This window comes from Etheostoma spectabile, chromosome 18, assembly GCF_008692095.1.
Source record: "Etheostoma spectabile isolate EspeVRDwgs_2016 chromosome 18, UIUC_Espe_1.0, whole genome shotgun sequence".
Classification (NCBI taxonomy): Eukaryota; Metazoa; Chordata; class Actinopteri; order Perciformes; family Percidae; genus Etheostoma; species Etheostoma spectabile.
This window is the reverse complement of record NC_045750.1, coordinates 21,066,604-21,091,699: the sequence shown is the minus strand read 5'-3', so window position 1 is coordinate 21,091,699 and position 25,096 is coordinate 21,066,604. Positions and strand designations below refer to the sequence as shown.

Below are 25,096 nucleotides of genomic sequence, written 5' to 3'. Positions count from 1 at the left end.
GTAATGTCATTCATGCAGATGAATGGCGGCAGTACGCAGAGATCTGCCTCTACCCGCCGGTAAAATTCCACCAGATGACTTTTCTCTTTAACGTTTAGCACAGCGCAGCGCCATTGCAACCATAGCTGTTAATGGGCGGCTGTGGCTCAGTGGTAGAGCGGTTGCCTGCCAATCGGAAGGTTGGTGGTTCGATCCCCGCCCCTGCAGTCATTGTCAAAGTGTCCTTGGGCAAGACACTGAACCCCGAATTGCCCCCGGTGCTGCGCATCGGAGTGTGAATGTGTGTGAGTGTTTATCTGATGAGCAGGTGGCACCTTGTACGGCAGCCTCGGCCACAGTGTATGAATGTGTGTGAATGGTGAATGTATGAAAGTGCTTTGAGCGCTATATAAATACAGCACATTTACATAAACAACACTGGCTCCCCTCCCTTGTCCAAAAATCTTTAAAAAACAAAAATGCACAAGCACTGATGGATTGTTGGTTAAAGTTAATATTGTTGTATAATAATAGGAGAAAGTCAAACCTCGTCACAAACCCAGGAGCCAGGAAAAGAATGTATTTATTAGGGAGGCAGAAACTGTATCAAATACAGTTTCTTCAGAACAAGACTATGATGGTCTTAACCCTTGTATGGTATTCAGGTCAAATTGACACATTTCAAATTTTTACAAAAGAAAAATGGTACAAGTATACTTTTTTTCTACCTGAAAATCAATGGCCTTACCTTATTTTCTGAGATAAACATGTATTCCTTACTCAATTCAGAAAATTATTCGGGATATGACCATAAGAATGATCCCATAGGGGATTTTTAACATGAATTATAACCTTATGACAAAAAACGAATCACACTTCCATCTTTGTGTTCTAGTACAGACTGTTATGTATATTATCTCAATTGTTTGAAATTAAGATAAAGACAATATTTGTCAATAGACTATGAAGTAAATTTTTATTTCAGAATTGTTTTTAAAACCCCAAATAAGTCACGGGTCATTTTGACCCGAGGGACACGAGAGGGGCCCGATAGTGAAGACAATACAAGGGTTAAGAAAGTAGAACGTGATGGTCATGTGTACATCATCTGGCAACTCAATATAGAATATACATTATGAAACAAGAGCACATGACAGCTGTCCAACCTGTTTTTAAGTCTTCAGCATGGACCATGTTCTTTCCTGCGACAGGCATCTGTTTACAGAGGGGCCACGTGAGCAGAGTATCAGTAATCACTGATGATGAAACGAGTTTTAGTTTCATGCATTTACTTTTGCAGTAGCAAATTCTTTTTTTATTAGATTTTGCCTAAATTTCACTAAATTTAGAAGCTTAATCAACAACAGATGCTGCAAATTAGCTTCTGCTAGGCACCTTATATGTACATCTGCTGCACTACTTCTTCCCACATGTAATATTCTGTTACATGTTCCTTGTTGAATAAAAAACCCAAATGTAGAACTATGTATCTTACTTTTTTTTCTTCTTTTGACCATCTTTATTCACACACCAAAGTGAATGCTTAGATCTAGGGACATGCATTTTCCAGTAATTTTTTTATTTCAATTTGTTGCATTTTAAACATGCAACACAGAACAAGGAGGGAGTAAAGCACAGAGTACAGTTCTATGTATGTGCATACATAATGGCAAACATGAAAGCGCTCACACAAACATCCACATGCAAACATATAAATGCATCCACACAGACACATGCATGCAATCCTTAGCTCAGTAGCTTATTTGAATTTAAAAGAAAAGAAGATCCATTATCGGGATGAGGGAAGATAATGAGCGCTGTAGAACGCAGTTGAAGCAAAGGGTTGCTCACCATCTCGCTAACAAGTAACAGTGGCCTCATAGTGAATCAAGCACCTATGTACGTGTGTGTGTGTGTGTGCGAGTGTGTTTGCATGAACCATCAAATTCACCCTCAGAGCAATTCTTGAATCACAAGTGCTGTAAAAAGTATTTTTCTAAATAAGCAGCTTGAACAAATCAGTCTCTGTTTTCTTCATTTTGCCTGATAACATGTTGAAAGGCTCAGGTTTACAATGATTCACTGCGATAGCCTGCATTTCCAGGAACACTGCTGCCATATCCTTATTTGACACACTATACACCTCCTCTGGTGCACCCAAGGTGTGCCAATGAATATTTCAGCAAGTCAAAATGGATATTACTCCTGAGTCAGACGTGCTGGCACACGATGCGGTGCTACAGGTGGGGCATTAGTGCCAGGCATGCTCTGAGCACAGGGGTAATGTATTGAAACATTACGGGCTTGGGTCACCTCCATTTCTTTTTCTCTTCTGATAAGAGAAGGTTGCATATGGAACATTAATCTGCAGTTAAAGAGGACTTCAGAGGGATCATGGCAGGCGTTTGCTCAGCTACCACAAGTAAAAGCATCCTTTTGTTTCCATCATTTGAAAAAAAAATAAAGTTCCCTGTGAGTTCAGATCTGGACTCTCTGCTAACTTTAGCATAATGTTATGCTTTGCATTTACTGTTTTCCTTTTAAAGGGTAATTTCGATATTTTCAACATTGACCCCATTTCCCCAAGCATTGATGTCTCCACTGACTACTGTGAACAAAAATCGGGTTCAGTATTGAACATGAACACTGTCACCGGCTGCAATGTAATAGGGCAAAAATGCATCGTCAACTAAATCCACGAAACGTTGCGCTGTTGCCACTGACTGGCTCAGATTATTGTTCTAAGGGTCTAACATATTATGGAAAGGATCCCTACAGAGATAGACATTTGGTCAAGGAATAAGAAAAATGTAGTTTAACCAGAAACAGCCCTGAAATCACCATTGCCAAAGACTCCATTTAAAAAAAAAACACTTTAAGCACGTATAGAGACAGCATATTTCAACATGGAAATGGGTGAATTAAGGGTTTATTTCAACCAAACCAGAGTGGTGATTGTTGGAACAGTGGAAAGACAAACCAAGACGTCTTTGATAGTTTTATTTAGTTTTTTGTTAACTTTGAATGGAGTGTTTTTTTTACAATGATAGAAATACTGTTTATTTAAATGGAGTCTGGTGGGTTTGGGAAGGAAAAGGATCTTACTCTTGCCCATTGACATCACATAGCAGCTTGTGCGTTGCTGCTACAGCGGTCTTGCTCAATACCAGACCAATTTTTAAGATTGCTGTTTCCCTTAGTCACGTAAGCACATAAACATAGGAAAATAAGGTCCTGGTTGAAAAGAAAAAAAAAAGTACCCTTTAAGGATTGTGCAGACCTCAATTGCTTTATGTAAATATGGGTTATCCTGGTTTCACTGAGCACTCAAAATCCCATTCATTCACCCACCTGCTAATGTATGATTAAAATAGGGTATAGTGAGCATGCTAACACTGACTTGAAGCTAGACTGCAGGATACTTAGATTCTAGCTCCAGCTGCTTATTTGTCATCCAGAAGGTTTTGGGCAATAAAGTCCTCACAGGGCTCATTAAAATATAAGCTCCTCTTTCAGTTCCTGTGTTCCAGCTTAGACCTCTCTTCCCTAAATTATAAAGCCAAGCCCAGGAATTGCCCATAACCAGTCACTGTACAAATACTTACGTAAACCACACATGAAAGAGCTCACTTCTTCCCCCAGCAGTATTTAATGAAAAAGGAAACGTGATGCCCCCGGAAATCAATGCAGGCTTAACAAGTGATAACATTGGTGTTGGTAAACTGTGTAGCCAGGATCTTATAAGGATGTGCAAAGCACAGCAGCCATTATTTGGACATGAGAGGCACATTATCCTTGGCTGCCAGCCCTGCATATGCAAGAGGTACTTTCACTGCAGCTACAAAGGGACTACGAGCCCTATTCAGGGTTTTACTCATCCTGTCATTCTCATTCATGACAATAGGTCTTATCATCGGGTATCCATCTCCTTTCATTTCTCTCCTCAGGGACCAAACAAGAATCATGAGTAATATGCCCTGCATCCAGTGTGGTTCTGCCAATTTATTTTCCATAAGACTATGTCAGTCAGACTCAGAGTAATAAGTGGGCACCACTGGTAAAGACATTTGCAAAGTAAATAAGGACTACTGACACCGCAAATGTGTGCCTATGACTACTGTTGCCATGGCATTGCCTGTCAGCATCATTGTCACCGGTGTCGTCATGGCAGTGTTGGTTGATGTTAATCTTTTCTGCGGGTGTGACAGTTTGTGGTCGGGCAGAGTGGGAACTCCAGCAGGGGTGTGGTAAACATGTCAGTCAGCTACTGTTTAGGCAAAGGACCAGCACAGAGTCTGGGGACAGAGAATGGAGATTTAAAATAGAAATACTACATTTTTACTTTGATTGACAAACTTGTAGTTCATGTAGTACATTTTTAGCCTTGCTGACAACATGGCTGTTGGGATGACAATGTAGGTCGGTTGAAAATATCAACTCATGAATGGATTTCTACGACATCTTGTGCAGACATTCATGGTCCACAGAAGATGAATCATAATGACTTTGGTCAACAGGTTAACAGGTCAACATTTCTAGTTGTCCAAAAAATATCTATGCAAAAAGTCTTTGTACACGCATTTCAATCGTCCCGATGTTTTCAGCGTGTCCTGCGTGTGACGGTTCCTTTCCCAGTTTGTTTCTTCCTAAACACAACCGTCCCGTTGTTGTTGCCGCCGTGTGGCGTTCCATTTCCCCGTTGTGGAGTCCCACAGAGCAGCCCAGTGTCATGGCAGTTTGGGACACTGGGCTGCTCTGTGGGACTCCACAACGGGGAAATGGAACGCCACACGGCGGCAACAACAACGGGACGGTTGTGTTTAGGAAGAAACAAACTGGGAAAGGAACCGTCACACGCAGGACACGCTGAAAACATCGGGACGGTTGTGGTTAGGAAGATAAGAACGTGGAAAGGAACTGCAACGTGCGGGACGCGGTCCCCGGTCTCTGGGGTGAAAGTCCTGTGTGGTTTGACTCGTCCCCCACCCCAACCAACCTCCCTTTGCCGATTTTCGGCTTTTCAATACTAGTCGCTACATTACTTCAAAATTTGCAATCAACACTAGAAAATAACAACATTAACGTGACCTGCCCACGAATCAATAGATTAAATAACGTGACCATTTCAGGAACTGCCATGCACATGTATGGTTCCCTGCAGAAACATGAGGTACACATTTTTTGTGTGAAACTACATGAACTATTTGATGGATTACCATGAAATGTGCTGCAGACATTCATGTTACCTTCAAAAGGAATTGTATCCCTTTTATGATCCTTTGACCTTTCATCTGTCATCATCAATATATCATTATTTGATTTTTTGATTATTTACGTATCTATTTTATTTTGGTTTATGACTATATACACTGTAAAAAGTGCTTAGTTGTATCAACTTAAAATAACAAGCAAAGTAGTTGCATGATTCATTTTGAGTTTTCTGGATTGTGCTGCCAACGTAGTGATAACCAAATGCCAAGTTTTTATAAAAACTAAAAACACTACAAAGTTTTCCTATGAACAATGCTAAGTCTTTGTGTTTATTACACAATAATACCAACTGGCAACTTCCAATGCTAGTAGTCAATGTGATGTTTCACGTCCCCTGGACAACGGCCATTTTATTGTTGACCCAACATGACAAAAAAATGAAAAAACGTTGTTACAATAAAATACATGCTTATCATCACGCTCACCACAAGCATTTAGCATAGCGTCTCAGAGCTGAAACTCTTTGTCCCATAGAAGCATTGGACTTGAGTTAATTTTTTTTTAAACTAATTTATACTCTTTATTGAGTGGGAAATTACCACTTACACTCTGTTATTACACACAGGCTTGAAATACACACATGCTCAGGTCCTTTACATGCACTAATGGAGAGAGACGTCAGAGTGAGTGGGTCGCAACTTCTGAACAGTCGCCCTGAGCGGCTGAGGGGGGGTTTGGTGCCTTGCTCACCCAGGAAGTGAACTGGAATCTCTCCAGGTACCAGTCTACACTTCGTACTTTGGTCCATACGGGGACTTGAACCAACGGCCCTCCAATTCCCAACTACTATTACTGCCCCCCCAATCCCCCAGAGAGACTGTAACATGGCATTACAGAAGAAAAGTGTTCATTGTAAACCATTTATAGTGGTCAGTTGATGTTCTGTACCCTGAAAATCCAGAGTTCTCGCAAGAGCACAATTTGATTTTGCTCAGCAAGTTACTCTGGCATTGAGTAATCCTTTCACTGCTCACTGCTCATTAACTATACCCTTGAAGCCGAGCTGCACCAATCACATTGGTGTATCTGATACAGATTCAAGATTAAAGATTTCTTTATTTGTCATTCCACAGTACACTGTAGTACGAAATTACATGCAAAGTTCACAGCTTAGAAGAAATACAGGACAAAAAACAATTAAAAACACCATAGAAAAAAGTCAAGATATTTAGCTATATACATGGAAATCAATAAATGCTTATATGGGTGTGCAGAGCCTGTGTAGTAATAAACATAAATATACCAGGTCTAAAAAAACTTAAAACAGATAATTATGTACATGAATAGTAGTCAGATTGATTGGACTGTTTCAGTGGGTTTCATTGATCAATAGGTGGGCCAGAGGTGAGCTAAACAGATGACGACGGTTTAATCTACCCGTTAGCGCCGCTGGTAGCTAAGTGAATGGGGCTCTGGGTACGTCACCCCGTGTGTCGTTGTGATTGGCTGTAGTGTTATCCAATTGCGTGCAGCGAGATTTTCAAACGGAAGCTTGGTGCCGCCCCTCAAGATTGGCGACTTTCACTACTCAATGCCAGACCCTTAAATGTTTTCACATTTGGGTGTGGAATTCCAAGCTAGGTGTTATGTAGAAACAGTGTAAGAAAATGAAAGAAATCGTTCTTTTCTCCACCTTTTTGTTTGTTCAATTTGGTCTGTTTCTGGGGGAAACAGGTCTGAGCGTAGGACACATCTGGGACTGGACAGGTCTGGACTGCTAAATGTGTGTGTGTGTGTGTGTGTGTGTGTGTGTGTGTGTGTGTGTGTGTGTGTTTGTGTGTTGGATGAGGGGCACCCACTGTAGTGTGGACCGGGTGCTGGAGAGAATCATTACTGTTTTCCTTTTCAGCAGCGTGCCCTGAGCAGGTTTACATTGCAGCCGTGCCATATGCTCTACCAAGGAAATGGGCTTTATTAATACGTTTAAGAGCACGTCAGGCTCTGGTGACTTATGGGCTATGTAAGCCAATGTGAAGGTGCATTGTCGGCAACTTTTAGCAAATAAAGACGGGGTAAAAGGGGGTGGAAAAAATGGAATGATGGAAAGAAAAACATTCTCCCGGGGCCACTGTGGGGCAGAGGGGACCGACTGGTTTTAGGCCTGCCACGGGGGAGAGGGCTTTTTCAGCTGAGCCTCTGTGTTCCAGGTGTTGCTTTTTAATTGGCAATTCCGCGAGCAATAAAGCATTTCACTTACTTTCAGCTTGTAAAGTGCTTTCATTCCATTTCCAAATGATGTAATTACCCCGCCGTCCCAGGCGAGAGGGCGGCAGGAGAGAAGGCGAGAAGGCGAGAAGGAGAGAAGGAGAGAAGGCGAGAAGGAGAGAAGGAGAGAAGGAGAAGCGGAGAGGCATTTGCTCTCCATGCGGCCCGTTTTCTCAGCAAGAAGCCACGTTGAAGGTTTTCCTGCTGCATGTTTTCATTTAGGAATCCAAACACCATAAAGTGAGGTAGTCGTTTGCCCAATAAACGTACAACTTAATTTCAGTCCAAGCTCCACCTGCTCTGTGTGTGTCTAATATTTATGAAAACATAGAAATATATCCTCTACACATATTAAAAAAAACCTCTAGGTTCTCTTTGATGTATGTGAAGCAGCGGGGAACGTTTGACCTTTGTTCCTGGACACAGATGGTGAATGATTTTGTTTGTTCAACATTAATCTTTCGATGTATTTTTTTTTAATAAAGCTGCAGGAGCATGTTTTGGTTTCCCTCACAGTCTCAGATCGACTGAGTTAATGCTTTTATACATTTTTCTTTCCTTTGTGCTGCCGCACATCACTCACTCACAACTCCACAATCCGATCCAGTGCCAGTGCAAATAAATTTAAATACTTTGCTGCTCCTCACCCTTGTTGGAGTGTGTGTGTGTGTGTGTGTGTGTGTGTGTGTGTGTGTGGGGGGGGGGGTTCTAGTCAAGAACGATAAGTTTACAATTACTAGTATGTTAATGAAGTCAGCTAACCCATGAAGTGATGTTATCGTTTGAAATTTTATGGGAAGGGGAGATTTTAGAAAACTTATTTTCCTGTTTATGTAGTGTGGAATTCCCTCGGAGACACAGAAAGGTCAAAACCAAAGCCAAGCGTCTGTCGGCCAAGCGTGTGGAGACGTGTAACACTAACCTAAAGTCATTTGACTCAAACGGATCTCTTGATCCATCTGAGAATTGTGAACCCTCAAGAACAAGTTCAGCCTGTCAGCTTGTGGCGTGTAGCGAGCTCTGAAACATAAACTCCCGTGTGATCAACATCGCCCACAGATAGGTGAATTCCACTGAAGCTGTACGGGCAAATAACTCAGCGTGGGTGAAAGAACACAGAGGAGAAAGTCAAAGAAACAATTTTTTTTTTTTTTTTTTTGCAGAGTCTACCTGGCAACGTTCTCGCATATCAGACCTCCCCAGTGCCTGTCAGTGTTCCAGCAGTGGCAACATTGCCAAAAAACACAAAAAACAAGCTGTTCACTATCACTGGCGTTCCCATGGGAACAGGCCCGCAGAGGGTGGGCCCGCTCCGACACTCATCTGCAAAAACAGTGTGCTTAAACCTACTTCCCCAGCATGCTACACGAAACCAGGGGGGAAGAGGCAGGGAGGGAGGTAGGGGGGTGCTCCACAGCCTCCACAATCTTCTCCACCCCAAAGCCTCTTTCTACATGAACCGGGGCCTCGTACAGAACCCTGCTATCAGTGTAAGCGATTAGCTGGCCCCGCTTGTGAAAAGTGCCACAAGGGGAAAAAAGGATCAAGATTCCTGAGATGTTGGGCCTGCAGTGCTCATTTGCACACTTCCTTTCCTTAATAAAGAACACACACTCCCAGCGGCTGGAGCAGCGCTGGTGCCGGCAGAGCTGCAGTTCAAAGCTAGGTGGAGCAGCACAAGAGAGGGAGACGAGGCCACAGCAGGAAGGCAACTGGCTGAACAAATAAACAAATAAATGCCAGGCCGATCCTATCAGCCACAGTTCTAGTTACGCTGCTGTTTGAGAGAGGGAAAGTCAGTTTGTCACTTTGTTCTCTGGCTTTTTTTGTGTTAGGTTTTAGCAGCCCTCCTCACACCTCTGCTGCAAAGCCACAGATGGCACAAACACCATATAATTAACAGAGAGTGTACCTACAATAGTTTTCCATAACTTTATGGAGGGCAAAAAACAGGTGCAAGTGAGATTTAGGCTTGCCGTGGGTGTTACACAGTGGTCAGACGTACACAGATCACACATACATATGCCACATCTTTCTTTTTTTTATAGAAATAAACCCATTTACAGAAGTTCACGTTCACATATCAGCACCCACTTTCATCAATTTAAAAAAGTCCACTTTCTAAAATAATCTGGGGGTTGTCAATACTTTGTTGCACCGTGGACGCTACAATTGTAAACTGAAAGACCCAGAATATGTATGCACGTCAGATCGTATGACATTATTGCCGTGTTATAAAGACGCATACTCACTTTTTTTGGCCTTCGTTGACTTACATTGCCTTGCAATTGTGTTTGAATTTACGCCATAGCGAGTAGTATGAAAGGGCAAAAATCCGGGTAGGGGTGGTGGTTGGGTAAAACACAGGACTTTCACCTAGGGTAGGGGGATTGTGTCACATTTCCTAAACTCAACTGTCCCTTTCTTCTCGCAATAACACGGCAAGTGGCAATAACACGCCAAGTGGCAGCAGTAGACTAGCAGCACAGTGTAGTCACATTTCACTTAGCCCATGTGGGAGACGTGGAGGATTTGGTGTCAAAACAAAAAGTGAAAGTACCTATTTGGCAATAATTTGGATTTTATCCCAGGTTAAGGTATGGTTACCTTACTAAGGCAATCTGAAAACTTTGAAGGGGGCAGCAAATGGAGGGACCATTTGTCTAGAGTGGCTGCGTTCAGCTTGACCGTGGCAGCCAGAGAACAAAGGAGGCACTCTACATATTGTTGTCACTGACGAATATCTTTTCCTATAAATATCCAGTGTAATCAGCTATAGCTGTGAGTTTATTAACCCGTGAAAAAGTGTCATCCTTGTGACATCCTTGGTAACAGTTGTGTACGGCTCTTTCTTGCACATTAGTCAGTGTCAAACTGATGAGCCAGTGTTAACAGAAGCAGCTAGCTGGGTAATTCAGAGGCAGTGTCATGATTTTATAAATGTTACGCAGTAACTTCACCATCTGTTAGTTTTTTGATCCAGTTTTTCAGCCCCAAAGGCACTGATCTTTATCTTTAGATAAAGAGTTGTTGAAATATGGAAAAGGTCATGAGGCTTCTGGGTTTTATTCTATGCTTATGCAGAACCTGGGGGATGGAGCCTGGTCAGCCCTCAAAAAGAAATGGGAAAGGGATCTGAGTATTACACTGGAATGATGAAGAGTGGGACAGAATTTACAGGAATATTAAAACTACTATGTCACACAATGTGAGGGTGCACTTCATTTATGCAACGCGACTGTTGGACTGCCTCCAGATTGTTTAGACTTGGTGTGAAAGACACACCAAATTGTTGGAACTATAAGACAAGAGGACTGATAATTACTTTATGTCCAATGGGGGGGATTGTTAATCACAAATGTGACACAGAGAAAGAACCACAACTGTATTTGAGAAGCAAACAGTTTCACATGCAGCTGCTTTAGCCAACAGGAGCTAGCTGACGTTTGCTAGCTGACGATAGCTACCTGGCGTTGGCCACCTGGCGTTAGCCAGCTGACGTTAGCCAGCTGACGTTAGCCAGCTGGCGTTAGCTAGCTGGCAGTTGCACTGAAAGGTGAAAGGGGCAAGGATTATTGCCAACTGCGGTGTCATGAAAAGTAACATAATGAAAAAAACACAGACTTTTGAATACAATTTGGAAGCTACCGACCGAGCGTTGTTAGCTACTTCCTTCAAACTGAAACCCCTTCCCCTTTTATGTCTGCCTTTTTTGATGCTTTTAGCAAAACATTTTATACATACAGTAGATTTAGATATTTCAAGACCAAACCCTCCTGATCCATTGGAAGAATAAGTTAAAACTTTTGTATAAGTCACTTAAAATGGGTCAAGGCTGTTTGAGCCCTTGATTTGATTTATTTACTTTGAAATGGATTGATAAAAATTGCTTGTTTGTTTGTATATTTGTATTCTGAACAAATAAATTTAAAAAAAAGCTCTGCCTTTTCAGGACCACCGACTAATTACCTGTTCCCTGTAGGTTCCTTTACTGTTGTTGATGTCTGTGAAAAATTCTTGTTTTTGGTAAAAACCTGTTTGTTTCTTTTTTCATTATTTGCATTGTAGACTATCTAATTAATTTCATTTTACTGCAGTCTCTCACTCTGTACCAAATGTGTGCTATGCAAATGCAAATATTATTATGCCTGTGATTGTGGTCACTCTCTTTAGCTATGCATGCATTTTAATTGTATAATGAATAGCTCTGACCCAGGTCTGCTAAACATGAAAACTCCCAAAAAAGCATACAACTTTCTCCCTGAGGACAACACCCTGCTCTCTAAGTGAGCAATAAATCTGGCACTTAGGAGAGAGGTTGTCTCTGTGTGTGTGTGTGTGTGTGTGTGTGTGTGTGTGTGTCAATGTACTCCATGCCCTGAAGTCCTTAGCCTCCAGAGCTGTCAAATGTTGCCTGGCCCTGCGACATCCGTAACCCGTGACCCCTGTAACTCCTGTTTTGTTCTCGCCACTCCAGGCCCCTCAGACATCCCCTCCACTGGAACTCCCCCAGATGACACACACACACACACACACCCCTCTCCTCTCTGTTCCTCCACACTAGCTTCCCCAGTAGCCTTTGACCTGCCCAGCACCTCTGCCTCTCTGCGCCGCTGCCCTCGCATTCCAGCAAAGACGCTGAAACCTGAGCCTGCGCTGAGCTCATCGCTGGGCCGCGGAATCAAGAGTTAAATGATACCAAAAAACAGAGGGGAGAGAGAGAGAGAGAGAGAGAGAGAGAGAGGCAGCCGTCAGTGCAGGACAAGTCTGGAACTGGTTCTACTGTGTCTGCTCGCCTGCACTCCTCGGGGGTTAACTTTCACTAGAGAAAGCGAGGAGGAAGAGGAATAAGAAAACTGCTGGCGTCTTTGAATTCTCTCTGCTTTTGTCTGTCCCCTTTTTCCTCCTTGTGCCTTCCTCTCAGCGGCCTGACTGGCTGGTGCCTGCAGTTTCCTCTTGACACACTCTAGCGAGCCTTGCCGCCCGCCGCCCCTCCATCCGCGCTTTCAAGTTAACGAGCCCCGTCGGCCTCGTCCTCGTGTCTGGGAGCCGGCTGCCTGGGATGTGAGTGTTATGCAGCTGAGGTCGCGCTCTCCACTCCGTCTGTGTCACTGTTCTTCTCTGACCCTGGCATGACCACCAAGCATCCAAAGACAGTAAGTCCCCCTCTTTAAATTGTCTACCAGTGTGTGTGTGTCTGTGTGTGTGTGTGTGGGTGTTCGTGTGTGTATAGTTTGGGGGTTGTGTGGCTATGTCTGTGTGTTAAAAAAAAAAGTGTATGTGAAGAAAAGAACTGTTCCAAAGAAAAGAAATCTTTTCCAAAGCTGTAGCCCAAATGTCACAACTCGAAATCATTACAATTCACGTCTCACATTGTGGTGGGTACAATTAAGATGCTTAATCACAGCAAACATAATTAGACCAATCAGTGTCTCTCTCAAGCTGAGTTTGGAGGATGACTGCAGTCAAAGTAAGGAGGAGGAGGAGGAGGGTGGGGGGGATTTTTAAAACAAGAGCTGAAAAGAAAAGATCAGCTTTTAAAAGTTTTAAGAGCGTCATTAGATAGACCCTTTTTGTCTATGCATTATTCATGGACGCCATGTTTCTTTCTAGTTCACTGCCTGTTATTCACCGTGTCTCTCCCTGACCCTGTGCACTTGTCTTGTCAACCTCCGGGGTGACAAATCCCTCTGAAGCAACTTTTTAAACAGGGTGAGGATCGTAATGGGCGGCCTGCAGGAGACACTCAATAAAAGGTTGAGTACACATGATTATACAAAAGGAATAAGAGTGCATTTACATCCCCTCTCAGGGGTTGTTTTAAAAATTCAGCACAGCGTAAGGGCCAGTTTACATTCCCAAATCTGCCACCTGCGCTGTCTTTTTCTAGCGGAAAGCAATTTAAAATAATTGTGAACATTAACACTTATCTCTAACATCTTTTGCGGTGGACTCATTATTTAAATGGGTGTGAAGTGCTCTATTACTTTGCACAGGTAAACACACCATGCTTCTTGGAAAATAATGACATCTCTATGATCAAAAGCTTAATAAAAAAAAAATATATATATATATATATGCCAGAGAACACTGCCCTGAATGCACTCAATTTACAAAGCTGTTTTTATTCACTGGTTTTACTTAACACACTGCCAGGACGCCTGAACCCAGACCACGATGGCCAGATGGACACAATTAATGAGTAAACATCACAACTTCCAGCGCCAACCTCAGCAGCATCAACATATAACCTCTGACATTTCATTTTCTTAATAATTTCCTAATTATTCAGTATTTTCTGGGGCTTTAAGCTGATGTTTTAACACAATGCTGCTTGCAAAAAAAACATTCCATGTTCCAAAATGTTCAGTAAAAAGTGACTCGTAAAACCATCCAATAGAAAAGGAGATTGAGGATAGAACTATAGTGCAAAGAAAGGATGCACCCTTCTTCCCAACCTTTTTTACCTGGCATAACCGTCATTAACTCCAACCATCAGGGTCCAAATGCATTCATTTCAATTGATTTCAAAGTTTATCCACATTTACACAGTTTTACCCAATTATTCCAACCATCTATCTATCAATTTCAAGTAATTATTTTTACACTTTATCCATGAAATTTGGCGCATTCTTTAAAATGTTTAACCTAATTTAGCCAAACCATTTATCCAGTACCTTGAACTCTATTTACTGTATTACATGTATTAACTAGCTAACTCGTTTTCACGCAAACTCTATGGCAACATTGAATCCGTTACATCTGATTGGTTGGTGGATCCAATGCAGTCAGCCTATTGTAGCAGGTAGGTTACTGGTTACTGTGACAGTAGATATACTGACGATCAGCATCAGTTCCAAATCAGATCAGATCCTTACAGTGCTTACTTGACGGTCCAGTGTGTAACATTTTTCGTTTGTTCATTATCAAAATCTGTGTTGCCCGTTGAAAAACTTGTCCTTTTTCATGAATATTAACCACCTCCAGAAGTATTCCTATTGACTTGAAATTTTACATTTGCATTAACATCCACTGGGGTAGACGCTCCACATTCATGCTCCATCTTGAAATACATTACCTGGTAAGGGACATACAGGACATACTGCTTATAACATACTGCTTTTAATTGGAGAAGTGATTGTTTTGTTTGATATAATTGTCTACAGAATATCTTTGAGTTATGGATCTTTGGTCGGAAGTAACATGACATCTGAAGACTTCACCTCTGGCTCGGGGAAAGCTTTCTTGTCATTTTTCACTTTTCACAGATTAACAGGCCAAATGAGTAGTTGATTAATCACGGAAAGGGTTGTTGGATTAATCAACAGGGAAAGAATTGTTGGTTGCATAACTTATAACATCATCTCGTTACAAAGGTTTTTAACCTCTTAAGAAACTCGGAGGTATAGCTTTCAAATGAATGCTTTGCTCTCTTAAATATAGTGGAGTAGAAGTGCAAAGAGCTAAACTGAGGTGACATTTCCAAATCTTTCAAAACAACAAGAAATTTCATGCATCATCATTCATGTCATCAATTCTCACAATCTGCCACTAATGTGTCAGTGAATGTGACAGCTCATCATGCAGCTTTTTGGAGCATAAGGGATTTAAGTGCAGAGCTCTTTCACCTATAATTGCTTTAGGGGACAGGCTGGTAGTCAGAAACAGTTTTATATAGAAGTACATGAACGAACACATTTGACATCTGGAACGTGTTTTTGTACGGGGCGGGGGGGGAGGAGGCACAGATTTTACAGCCTTTGTTTCAAACTGTCCCTTTTAAGACATTTTATAGCTATGTCTGAATGTTTTATCGAAATTGAATATTTAAAAAAAATTACACTGTGGAATAATTGTCTTAATTATTAAACTGCTCTTATTTATGCACACTTACAGTCAACTGGCAGAATATTGAATCAGTCCTCCAACAAGCCCCATCCTATAGTAGTATAGAGCAGTGCGGTCCAACCTTTTTCATGTCAAGCATAAACTGACACAAATTAGATCACAGACCCTCATTTTTCATATTGTCATTTGTCTTAGTGTCCTTTATCTTGTGGCATTTGGGCTTTTAGATGTTTTATTACAGAAACCCATTCAGTCTGTGATTGACAGTGTGTTCCCAAGGTTTGTTGAAGACTTCGGTGCAAATATTTGGCGGGGGGTTAGGGGTCCTCCCTCAAGAAAATGTTAGTTTTTTAATAATAAAAAAATGCAATTTCCCATTTCAGACCAATATAGTCTGTGTGTGAAACATTGAAAAAGCTAGAGCAGATAATAAATGAATAACACTCAAAAAGCTTCAAGACAAAAGAAGTCCACTGGAGACAAATCACGATCGTTAGATCTGAGAAAAGTCTTAGTTAATTGCGCCTAAGCTTTATATTGGAAGGGGAAAATGTGAGTAGAGGGAACATTGGGCCTAATTATGATGAGATATTTTTTTATAGAAAACTGTGTTGTGTAGTGTTAGGAAATTTAGGGAATGAGGGGACATAGGGTCATAATTTGGTGGGAATCATTGAGGAATAGGGCCTAATTTTGATGCATGGGAAATTTTAATAGAAATGAGGGAACATAGGGCTGAGGGAACATAGGGATGACCCTACGTTCCCTCAGCCCCCCTCAAGGACCCCACTTTGGGAAGCACTGCTATAGAGTCAGCTGACCACAGCAGCCGACTGACGGCATGAATTAGATGTTGTGTGACGCTGGACATGGCCCGAGGGCAGAGCTCAGATATGCAGCCAGGGAGCAGACGGAGAGGGCTGAAAAGAGAGCGTGAGGAGCGCATTGAGCAAGATCTGAGGGGTTAGGAGGGGGAGACAGACAGAGAGAGAGAGAGAGAGAGAGAGAGGGAGAGAGAGAGAGCGTAGACCATAGAATGGTTCTCTCGCCAACTGGCGGGTCCAGCACAAGGAGAAGCTTGTTCCTGCACGGCCTCACCGTTCTCTGGGCATGTAGCAGGAGGATATGGCCTCTCTTGGATGAAAGAAAAATAAGAGTCAAATACCAGAAGATAATGTGATTACTGGCAAATAGGAGAATGAAGGTTAATTGGAGTTAAGTGTCTATAAAAAAAACGACCCTATATATATTTATATGTCTGCAACCCCCATTCTGCCATTGGGGGTTGGATTCTAACATGGCTGCTTTAAAATAAACATTTGATAGGTAGGAATGTTGCAAGTGTATATTTTTCTGAGGATAATACCTGGACATTTAGAGTCCAATCATTATCAGATTATAGTCAGTGGCTTAGACATGCGATTAGAAGAACATGCAGAGCAATGTGAAAAACATGGAGCGGCCACTGTGACCTCGCTATAAGTATCTGACACGTGTCTGGAGGTGGAATGGAGCGGTTTAACGCCACCCATGATAAATCTCAGCAATGGCTGTTTTCATCAAACGCTCATAATCTCCCAGTCTCCACATCAGGCTCTGTTTATATGGGACCTGTCATTCAGAAGACAAACTACCCTCACAAAGGTAAACCTCAGAGTGCATCCTTAACCTCTGGAGGAGGACCATTGCTAAAGATATCTTACTTTTGCCGTACACTTCAGCTTACAGTCCTTTTTAATTCCCAGTACATTCACATTCAGATCCTTTACTTAAGTAGAAATACTAATAACACACTGTAAAAATACTCTGTTACATGTAAAAATCCTGCATTTAAGTAAAAGTATGTGAATATCATATCAAATGTGCTTAAAGTACTGAAAGGTAAAATTGCATTTTAGAAACTGGAAACAATCCAAACAATCATTACAGCTGTACTTGTAGGCTTGTATAGTGTGGGAGTTTAATTTATAATAAAACATAGTGTTTTATAAACTACATTTGTTTCGTGTGCCAAAAATCCTAATTTGTAAAGTAACTACTAACTAAAGCTGTCAGATGAATGAAGTGCAGTAAAGTGTATGTACACTATTTCCCTCTGAAATGTAGTGTTGTGACACTTTTTTTTTTAAATACTTTATAGTTTCATTAAAGTTGTGTTAAATAATTGCTTAAAGCATTTAAACAAACATGCCAACATTTTCATTTTGACTAAAAGATTTTCATTTTGACTGTAAATGCATATTGGTTCCTGATATGGATTATACAAGTATCGGTTTATTTAAAGCGCCCATATTGTACTCATTTTCAGGTTCATATTCGTATTTTGAGGTTGTACCAGAATAGGTTTACATAGTTTCATTTAAAAATATAAATATATTTTTGTTGTACTGCACACTGATGCAGCTTCTCTTTTCAGCCTGTGTGTTTAGGTCTCTGTTTTAGTATGGAGTGAGACATCTCACTTCTTTACTATCATTGTTGGGACTCCCACATGCACAGTAGCTAGGTAAGATCACATCAGCTAGATAACTCTTTGTCCAACTTTGGTCAGTCCGAGGCAGGATTAGCTGGGAGACTTCTTCTAGACGAGGGCAATACCTGCAGAACAGGGACAGGAAGTAGTTCTTTTGGAGATTATGGTCAACTATTGTGTGTTGTAGCAGTGTTTTGCCATTGAGAACAAGCTAGTATGTTGGTGCTAGCATGCTACGGTTAGCCACCTCAATGAACACATTGTCCCTGAAAAAACAGTGTTGGTGGACCCCTAATTTTGTCTTAGGAACGTAACTTTTAGAGGACAAGGCTGAACAGAACAATGTTATACAGGGGCCGATGTTTTAAATCGAGAATGGTGACCAACTCAAAAAAATTGGAAACACGTCTTGTATCCATTGGGATAGGCTATACATTGCCGCATCCAAAAATATTTAAAAGAAAATGATTATTATTATTTTTTATAGAAAGGTATACACCCCACAGTTGCCACATATCAGTATAGTTTAAATGTTGAATGTAAAAATGTATCATCATAATTTGAAATCACCTTTTTGGCGTTTTTGGATCAGCTTGATGAGAAAAGGTAAACCCGTCCTGCCATTTTGTGAAGCACAGCACTGTGTGTGATAGAGTGGGCTGACACACACGTTTTTACGGCCTGCAAGTAGGATTCTTCTTGTTTGCTTTGGACCCTTCTGAAAGCAGCCAAAAAGGCAATGGTGAATGCCAGGCAGAGCGGCTGCCAGCAGGCGTACAGCACACAACACAGAGCCCCGCTCTTTGATTTTCTGCTCCAACCGTACTCAACTTTAAGGAGGCTTCATGCTGTTGACGCATATTTGGACCCAACCAGCCCTCGGCTCTGTCCTCATCTTTCCCCCTTATCTTTTATTTTATAGTTCACACCCCATAAAAACTCAATTTGTCTCTTAGGTCTGATCTTAAGGATGGCCGTTTGCAAGTGAGGTTGCAGTTTGTGTTCAGGCATCGTAAACCTATCAAGATTAGTTTTTTTGTGGTAACGACACTGCAGCGGTGGAAAGTAAATACTTTACTCTTTACCAAGGACTGTGCTGTAGGTACTTTGCACTGACTTGAGTATTTTCAACTATACACTTATATCATTTCATAGCATATACATTTTACCAAGTTACATGTCTACTCTGCCTTGATTAATTGTGTATACTTTAGTGAATCTGAACTTACCCTTTAAAACACAGCAGCAGGAGAATTAAGACAAACTAACTAGCCGATCGAGGTAGTGGTAGACCAGCAACGTCCCACTTCTGTGAGGTCAAATTACTGGAGACTGGTGGCTTTGAAGAGAGAAGAGACAACAATGAGTTCCCTGTCGGAAAAGGCTGTGAAGACATTTTAAAGTTATAAAAATATTCTTATTATAGCCTAAAGTAAAACAGATATTGTAACCTTTTTTAAGGTGGGTTTTTTAAGGTGGCTAAGACTGCATTTACAAGTAGGTGGCTATTTTTATAAACGGACATTTTTACCTCTCCTTTTTCAAAAATAACATTGTGCACAGCTGTCAGTTTTTAGAAAAGTGTTCTGTTATACATAACCGTGTAAATATGCCGTCGAGAGCATGCCCAACCTGTAGGTGGCAGTGTAACGAGTAGCTCAAGCCAACGTTAGCCAATCAGAATCCCAAAAATAGCACCAACAGATCACGTCCTCTCTCTTCTCCTCCTCACTTCCTCGGCTGCCTAAACGTCCGTTTGTCTCACTTTACAGGTGAACGAAGATTTCAAAAATCTACACTCCGGCCACAGTTTTTAGAAAGACTCCTTTTCAGAGGCGAATTCTCCGTTTGCGTGAGAACGAAGAGCACAAACAAAGGGAAATGGCTTTGTTTGTCAAAATAACCATGTACGTGTAAACAGGGCCTACATGGAGTTTTGCTGCTGCACAGCTGCACAATGCTTGGCTTCTGTACTTGGTACTCCTGCTTTCTTCTCCGAACTGGGGGCGCGCAGACCTCAGTCTACTGTAGGTAATACACCGACTATGAATAAGTACCTCATACAACAAGTCCCTTCCCTAACCCTTCAAGTAGATTTGGCTGATAGACCTTTGCACTTTTAATACTGTACGTATGATTTTAAATGTGTAATGGAGCAGTTTTATATTGCTGTACTGGCACGTTAACTTCTACAGTGAGTCTACTCATTGCACCGCTGTGCGGCAGCCACAGGCAGATGTGATGTCACCATCATGTGTTCTGCGTTACGATTTGCGAGTGACGTAAAGGACAGTCTGAAATCGGATTTGATTGGCGCGGCTGGGTCGTTTCAAATTCGATTTGAGTCAGATTTCCATCTACGGTATGGCTTTATAAAAGCAATCTGATTCCAATCTGGATATGCCAGAAATCAGATTTAGGCTGCCAGTCTGAAAATAACCATATTCCCTATTCCTCTCCTTCCCTTATTCTATCGTATGTATGTCTTTAATACTTTTCTTTCCTCTCTTCTCTCTGTGTCTCTCACCAGACACTGTGACATCATTTCTTTAGTTTCGTTGTTGCAATACCTAAACTTGTGACTTGTGCGATGCGGGTTGGATCAAAGGTCTAGTCAACACAAAACACCAGCTCCTCTTCCAAACTAAACAACACATAAGACATTATGCAACTCCCCGGACTTCCTGTTATTGCTCACCTTAAAGTTCCCCTTTATTAAACTTTCTCACAGCCCGATATGAAATGAAAGAATGCTTTCATATGGGAACAAATGTAATAATTCTGTTAATATGTACTGCTTTAATACCAGCTGGTACATGATTCATTCGCAATAAAAAACTTGCTTATGCAGGGACAGGCTCTGTTGATGGCCAGCACTCACAGGAGAGTCTCAGCACGTGGACATACAGATTAAAAACCCAATTATTTTACATAATGCAAGTCCTGGTTAACAGACCTAGATAACTCCCGTAGTAACCGGCAGTGTTGGGAAGGTGACTTTAGAAATGTAACAGTTTACCGATTAAAGATTACCCTATTTAAAATGTAAAAGTAGTCTTACTATTTCAATTTAATTAAATAAATGTAACTTATTACATTTAATCACTTTTTGGAATTTCTAAAGACAGCTTGAGAGGCAATTTAACGGTCGGATGGGAAACGCTGCATATTCCAACAGTGGAAGCGATCGAAAGCATCAGAATTGTATCAAACTTTATGAAACGGCTGTGGCTGGAAATGGCAAAAGAAGACATTGTGTACATGAAAAACATGCAAAGCAACAAAATGACTATTATAGCCATATAGCCTTGCTTTTTACAGAAAATACTCATCTGTAACCCCCAATGTAATCAACATTTTCAAAGGTAATTAAATTACAGTTACTGGGAAAAAATGTGTAACTGATAACAGATATCGCTTGTTTTGTAATTAAATTACGTAACGCCGTTACCTGTAACTAAATACTCTGCAACACTGGTAACCACGGTATTTGTGCATGTATACGCTCGCCAGGTCTGGGCAACATATCGATATTAAATCGGTTTCACTATATGAGACTAGATATGATATGACATAAGTGTTGTCTTTTCCTGGTTTTAAAGACTGCATTACAGTAAAGTGATGTCATTGTCATTTGATGAACTTACCAGACTGTTGCAGCTGTTCTAGTACTTGCATTTACCTACTTAGTCTTATGTCCACATTAGTGATGATTGTTTAACTAAAATGTCATTGTGTACAGTTTTTGAAAAAGCACTGAAAGTGTTCCCTACATATCAACATTGGTGTGTTTGGTCAAAAATATTGGGGCATTTAAGTTTCTCTGTGCTCGGGTCATGCTACATAGGTTATAACTGCTACGTGTAGCTGCTACGCCCTGCTATGCCCTGCTATGCCCAGCACTGCCCTACCACGCCATGAACTACTAAAACTACCACTAGTCATAGTTCCATTATCTTTATTGTGACTATTATACTATACTATTATTGTTCATCGCATCCCCAACTGGCCCCGTTAGACACCGCCTACCAAGAGCCTGGGTCTGTCCAAGGTTTTTTCCTAAAAGGGATTTTTTCCTTGCCCACTGTCACACTAAATGCTATATTTTGGGGGAATATTAAGAATCAGAATCAGCTTTATTTGCCAGGTGCGAGGACACATACGAGAAATTTGACTTTGGTTGGAGCAAGCCTTACTGGCCGCAGCTATTTAAGCGCCGCCACACGCTCTCCCGTAAAGGATTAATGCAGACAGCAACATGGTATACAATAAATAACAACATAACAACATAATACACAGGACAACACACAGTACACGTGGTCACATGAAGGGATTTTTTGAGGTGACTTGGGAGGGTGGAAAATAACTGGAATTGTTGGGTCTTTGTAAATTATAGAGTGTGGTCTAGACCTACTTGATCTGTAAAGTGTCTCGAGATGACTCTTGTTATGATTAGATAATATAAATAAAATTTAATTGAACTTCCCCACTCGACTCCGCTGCAGTGGTTTTTGACCCGGAAATAGAATACAGCAGTTGTAAGCAAGGGTGCCAATAATAACAGCCACAACACAAGCTTTAAACCTTTCAACTTACCCAGGACTTCACCATGGCAATGTATGAAATGTACAAAATGTACAGTGCTGAAAAGTCTTCCATGTTCTCCCCACTTTCCAGGTTGTTGGGACAAGGGTCAACTGGAAGTAAGCCTTATTCCGACTAGTTGGCCTTATTGCTACCAAGTGAACTCCACTCTCCAGCTTGAAAGCGCTGTATTTTCCATTGATTAGAGAAGTGCATATTTAAGGATTTGGTATGCCTGGCTGAGTGGCACTATATCAATAGTATTGGAAGGAGGATTTTAATTCTTGCATGTTAAACATTGCTTTTTTTCACAAATCGCAACCTGCTCAAGGAGGAAATCTTATCAGTGTCAGTGAGCCAGTAAGCATGTAGCATGCTTCTAACACAATATAATAATGCTTGCGATTGGCTGTCTAATGTTACAAGTGGTAGAGGTACGCTGGAAAAACTCTACGTTACACACAGAGACGGGGCTCAGTTAGCAGGAGCTGAAAAATAACATAAAAAGATTTGTGTAATTTCTTCTGAATGCAAGGTTTTGACAGCAACAGAGATTCTATGTGTGTATGTTCTCTTTTCTTTGGATGTGTCTATTGGTTTGTGAATTGTCCCTTCGCCTACATATGAATAGTTTTTTTCCCCCGTCTCGTCCTTATTTATTGCACGTCTCTGTGTCGTATGGATGATCTTCTCCTCTGGCACTTTACACCATTATTTTCCTATTTAGCATGCCACTTGCTGAGTTAGCTCACGCTGTCAGCTGCCTGCTGAGTGATCCATCCCCCTCTATCTAAAAAGCTTCTCAGTAATTGCTGGGTAATTGTTTGTCCGGTATGGCAACGTGCAAAAGCCCGGTCTCTCATTATGTCTGTTGAATTTGTCGAAACAATACACCATCAAAATAAGAGATATCTGCCTCTTGGCAAGATTTTGTCACATTTCCAAAACCCAATTATTCACAAAAGAAGCTGGACTGTATTGAAAAAGGGAGGGATAATCCCCCCCCAGGTGGCATACTGTTTTTGTTTTAAGAAAATAAGCTTCCTTGACGTATTACAGCCTCTGGCAAATGTCCTGCACGGCCACATTCCACTTTCTCATGACCTTCTCACACACACCGTGGCCTGGAGCGAGAGCCGCACCGTCCGTCCCTGAACACACCTCCGTTTGACTGGCCTAGATAATTCAAGGCATGCTTATCTTTTCTTTTTCTTCAGCTTCTCCCTCGTCCTCCTCCTCAGTGTTTGCAAGTTTGACCCAACTCCAGAAATGCAATTGGCTTGTAAATGTCATTTATGTGTATTTACAGTTTTGTTTTACAAGGACAGATATATCCCCACTCAGGCGCTGGAAACCTTTCAATTTCATCATAGTGTATGTTGGGGTTGTGGCAGGTGTTTTGTCATTCTGTCTGCAACAAATACATATGGATGTTATGTTTAGACAGTTTTCATTTCAACGATCAGTCAACTAGTGCTGAAAACAATTGTTGAATTGATTAGTTGCTTAAAGGATTAGCTGGAAATTTATGCTTATTTGCATTCCTGCTGGGAGTTAGGTGACAAGATTGATACCACTGTTATGTACCAGTTTCCAAAATGTCTAAAACTGCCTGAAATGCTGGATCAGCTATAGGCGAGTACGCAAATCTATGCACAGCTCTGATTTAAAAAAAATCAACTTAAAAAGTTAATCTTACCCATGTAAAACCACCCTTTTCCCAGAAATCAATACTTCTTTACCACTTTAAAACATTTCCGGTTTGGTGAGCATAGCATTCATAGTAACGTCAGTCAGGGCTAACGTTAGCAAAATGTCAGCAATTTAGCTTCATTAACAGTGAGAAATGCCACCAGTAACATGGCTATGTGAACATTATGCAAGGCTTCAGTTTCAAAGGGGGGGGGGGGGGGGGGGGGGGGGGGGGGGGGGGGGGGGGGCACTGGTTTTGCCGATTTCAGTTGCCGTTGCGCTACTCTTTTATACTGTTACTCTAATATTTCAATATTTCACTAAATTGTGGCTGCAATAAAATTTCAAAATCAAAATTTTAGGTCTTGAAAGGTTTTTAGTTGTTCATTATCAAAATCTGTGTTGGCGGTTCACAAACTTGTCCTTTTTCATGAAAATTTCCCACCACCATCCATTCCAAGTTTTGGCTTGATATTTTACATTAGCATTAGCATGAACTGGGGTAGATGTTCCAAATTCATGCGCCATCTTGAAATACATTAGCTGGTAAGGGACATACAGGACTTAGTGCTCTGGCTTTTGTGTTTTTTTTTTAGCTGTCACATGATAAACTCCCAGGTGCTGCTAATGGGTATTTTAGCTTCCCAGTCCAGACAAGTTTGAAGAAGGAAACATGGCTGACATCAACAAGACAAATTTGTAGTACTCACCAAATCTTTGGTTAAAATTTCCCAATTAATAAAAATGAAATGGACAGACCTGATTGCCGAAGGTAAAGCTGTATGAAGACGTGGATGACGTGTTGGCTTTTTGAAGCGTGACGGCTAGACCTTTAAGAAGTCTTACAGTTGCTGAAGTATTGTGTTCTAGGTTTTTTTATTTTTTATTTATTTTATTTAACCTTCATTTAACCAGGAAGTCCCTTGAGATTTAAATCTCTTTTCTGAAGGGAGACCTGGCCAAGACGGCACACCAGTTACAATTTAAATAGAAATGCACCATAGTCAAAATCACACATAGAGGAAAGGAACAGGTCACATGTGG

General features: G+C 41.2%; 1 protein-coding gene and 1 long non-coding RNA gene across 2 annotated transcripts in view; both read left to right on the top strand.

The window, feature by feature from the left end:
* Positions 1–1,148, top strand: part of LOC116706461 (uncharacterized) — a 12,839-nt gene extending 11,691 nt beyond the window's left edge. Inside the window, exon 3 of the long non-coding RNA XR_004336240.1 lies at positions 1,137–1,148. This is a non-coding gene — a long non-coding RNA (uncharacterized LOC116706461). The remainder of the gene's footprint in view (positions 1–1,136) is intronic.
* Positions 1,149–12,039: 10,891 nt separating this feature from the next.
* The window catches only part of flrt2 (fibronectin leucine rich transmembrane protein 2), a 62,976-nt gene continuing 49,919 nt past the window's right edge, over positions 12,040–25,096 (top strand). Inside the window, exon 1 of the mRNA XM_032543222.1 lies at positions 12,040–12,611. The gene's annotated coding sequence lies outside the window, so the exon portion shown is untranslated. The remainder of the gene's footprint in view (positions 12,612–25,096) is intronic.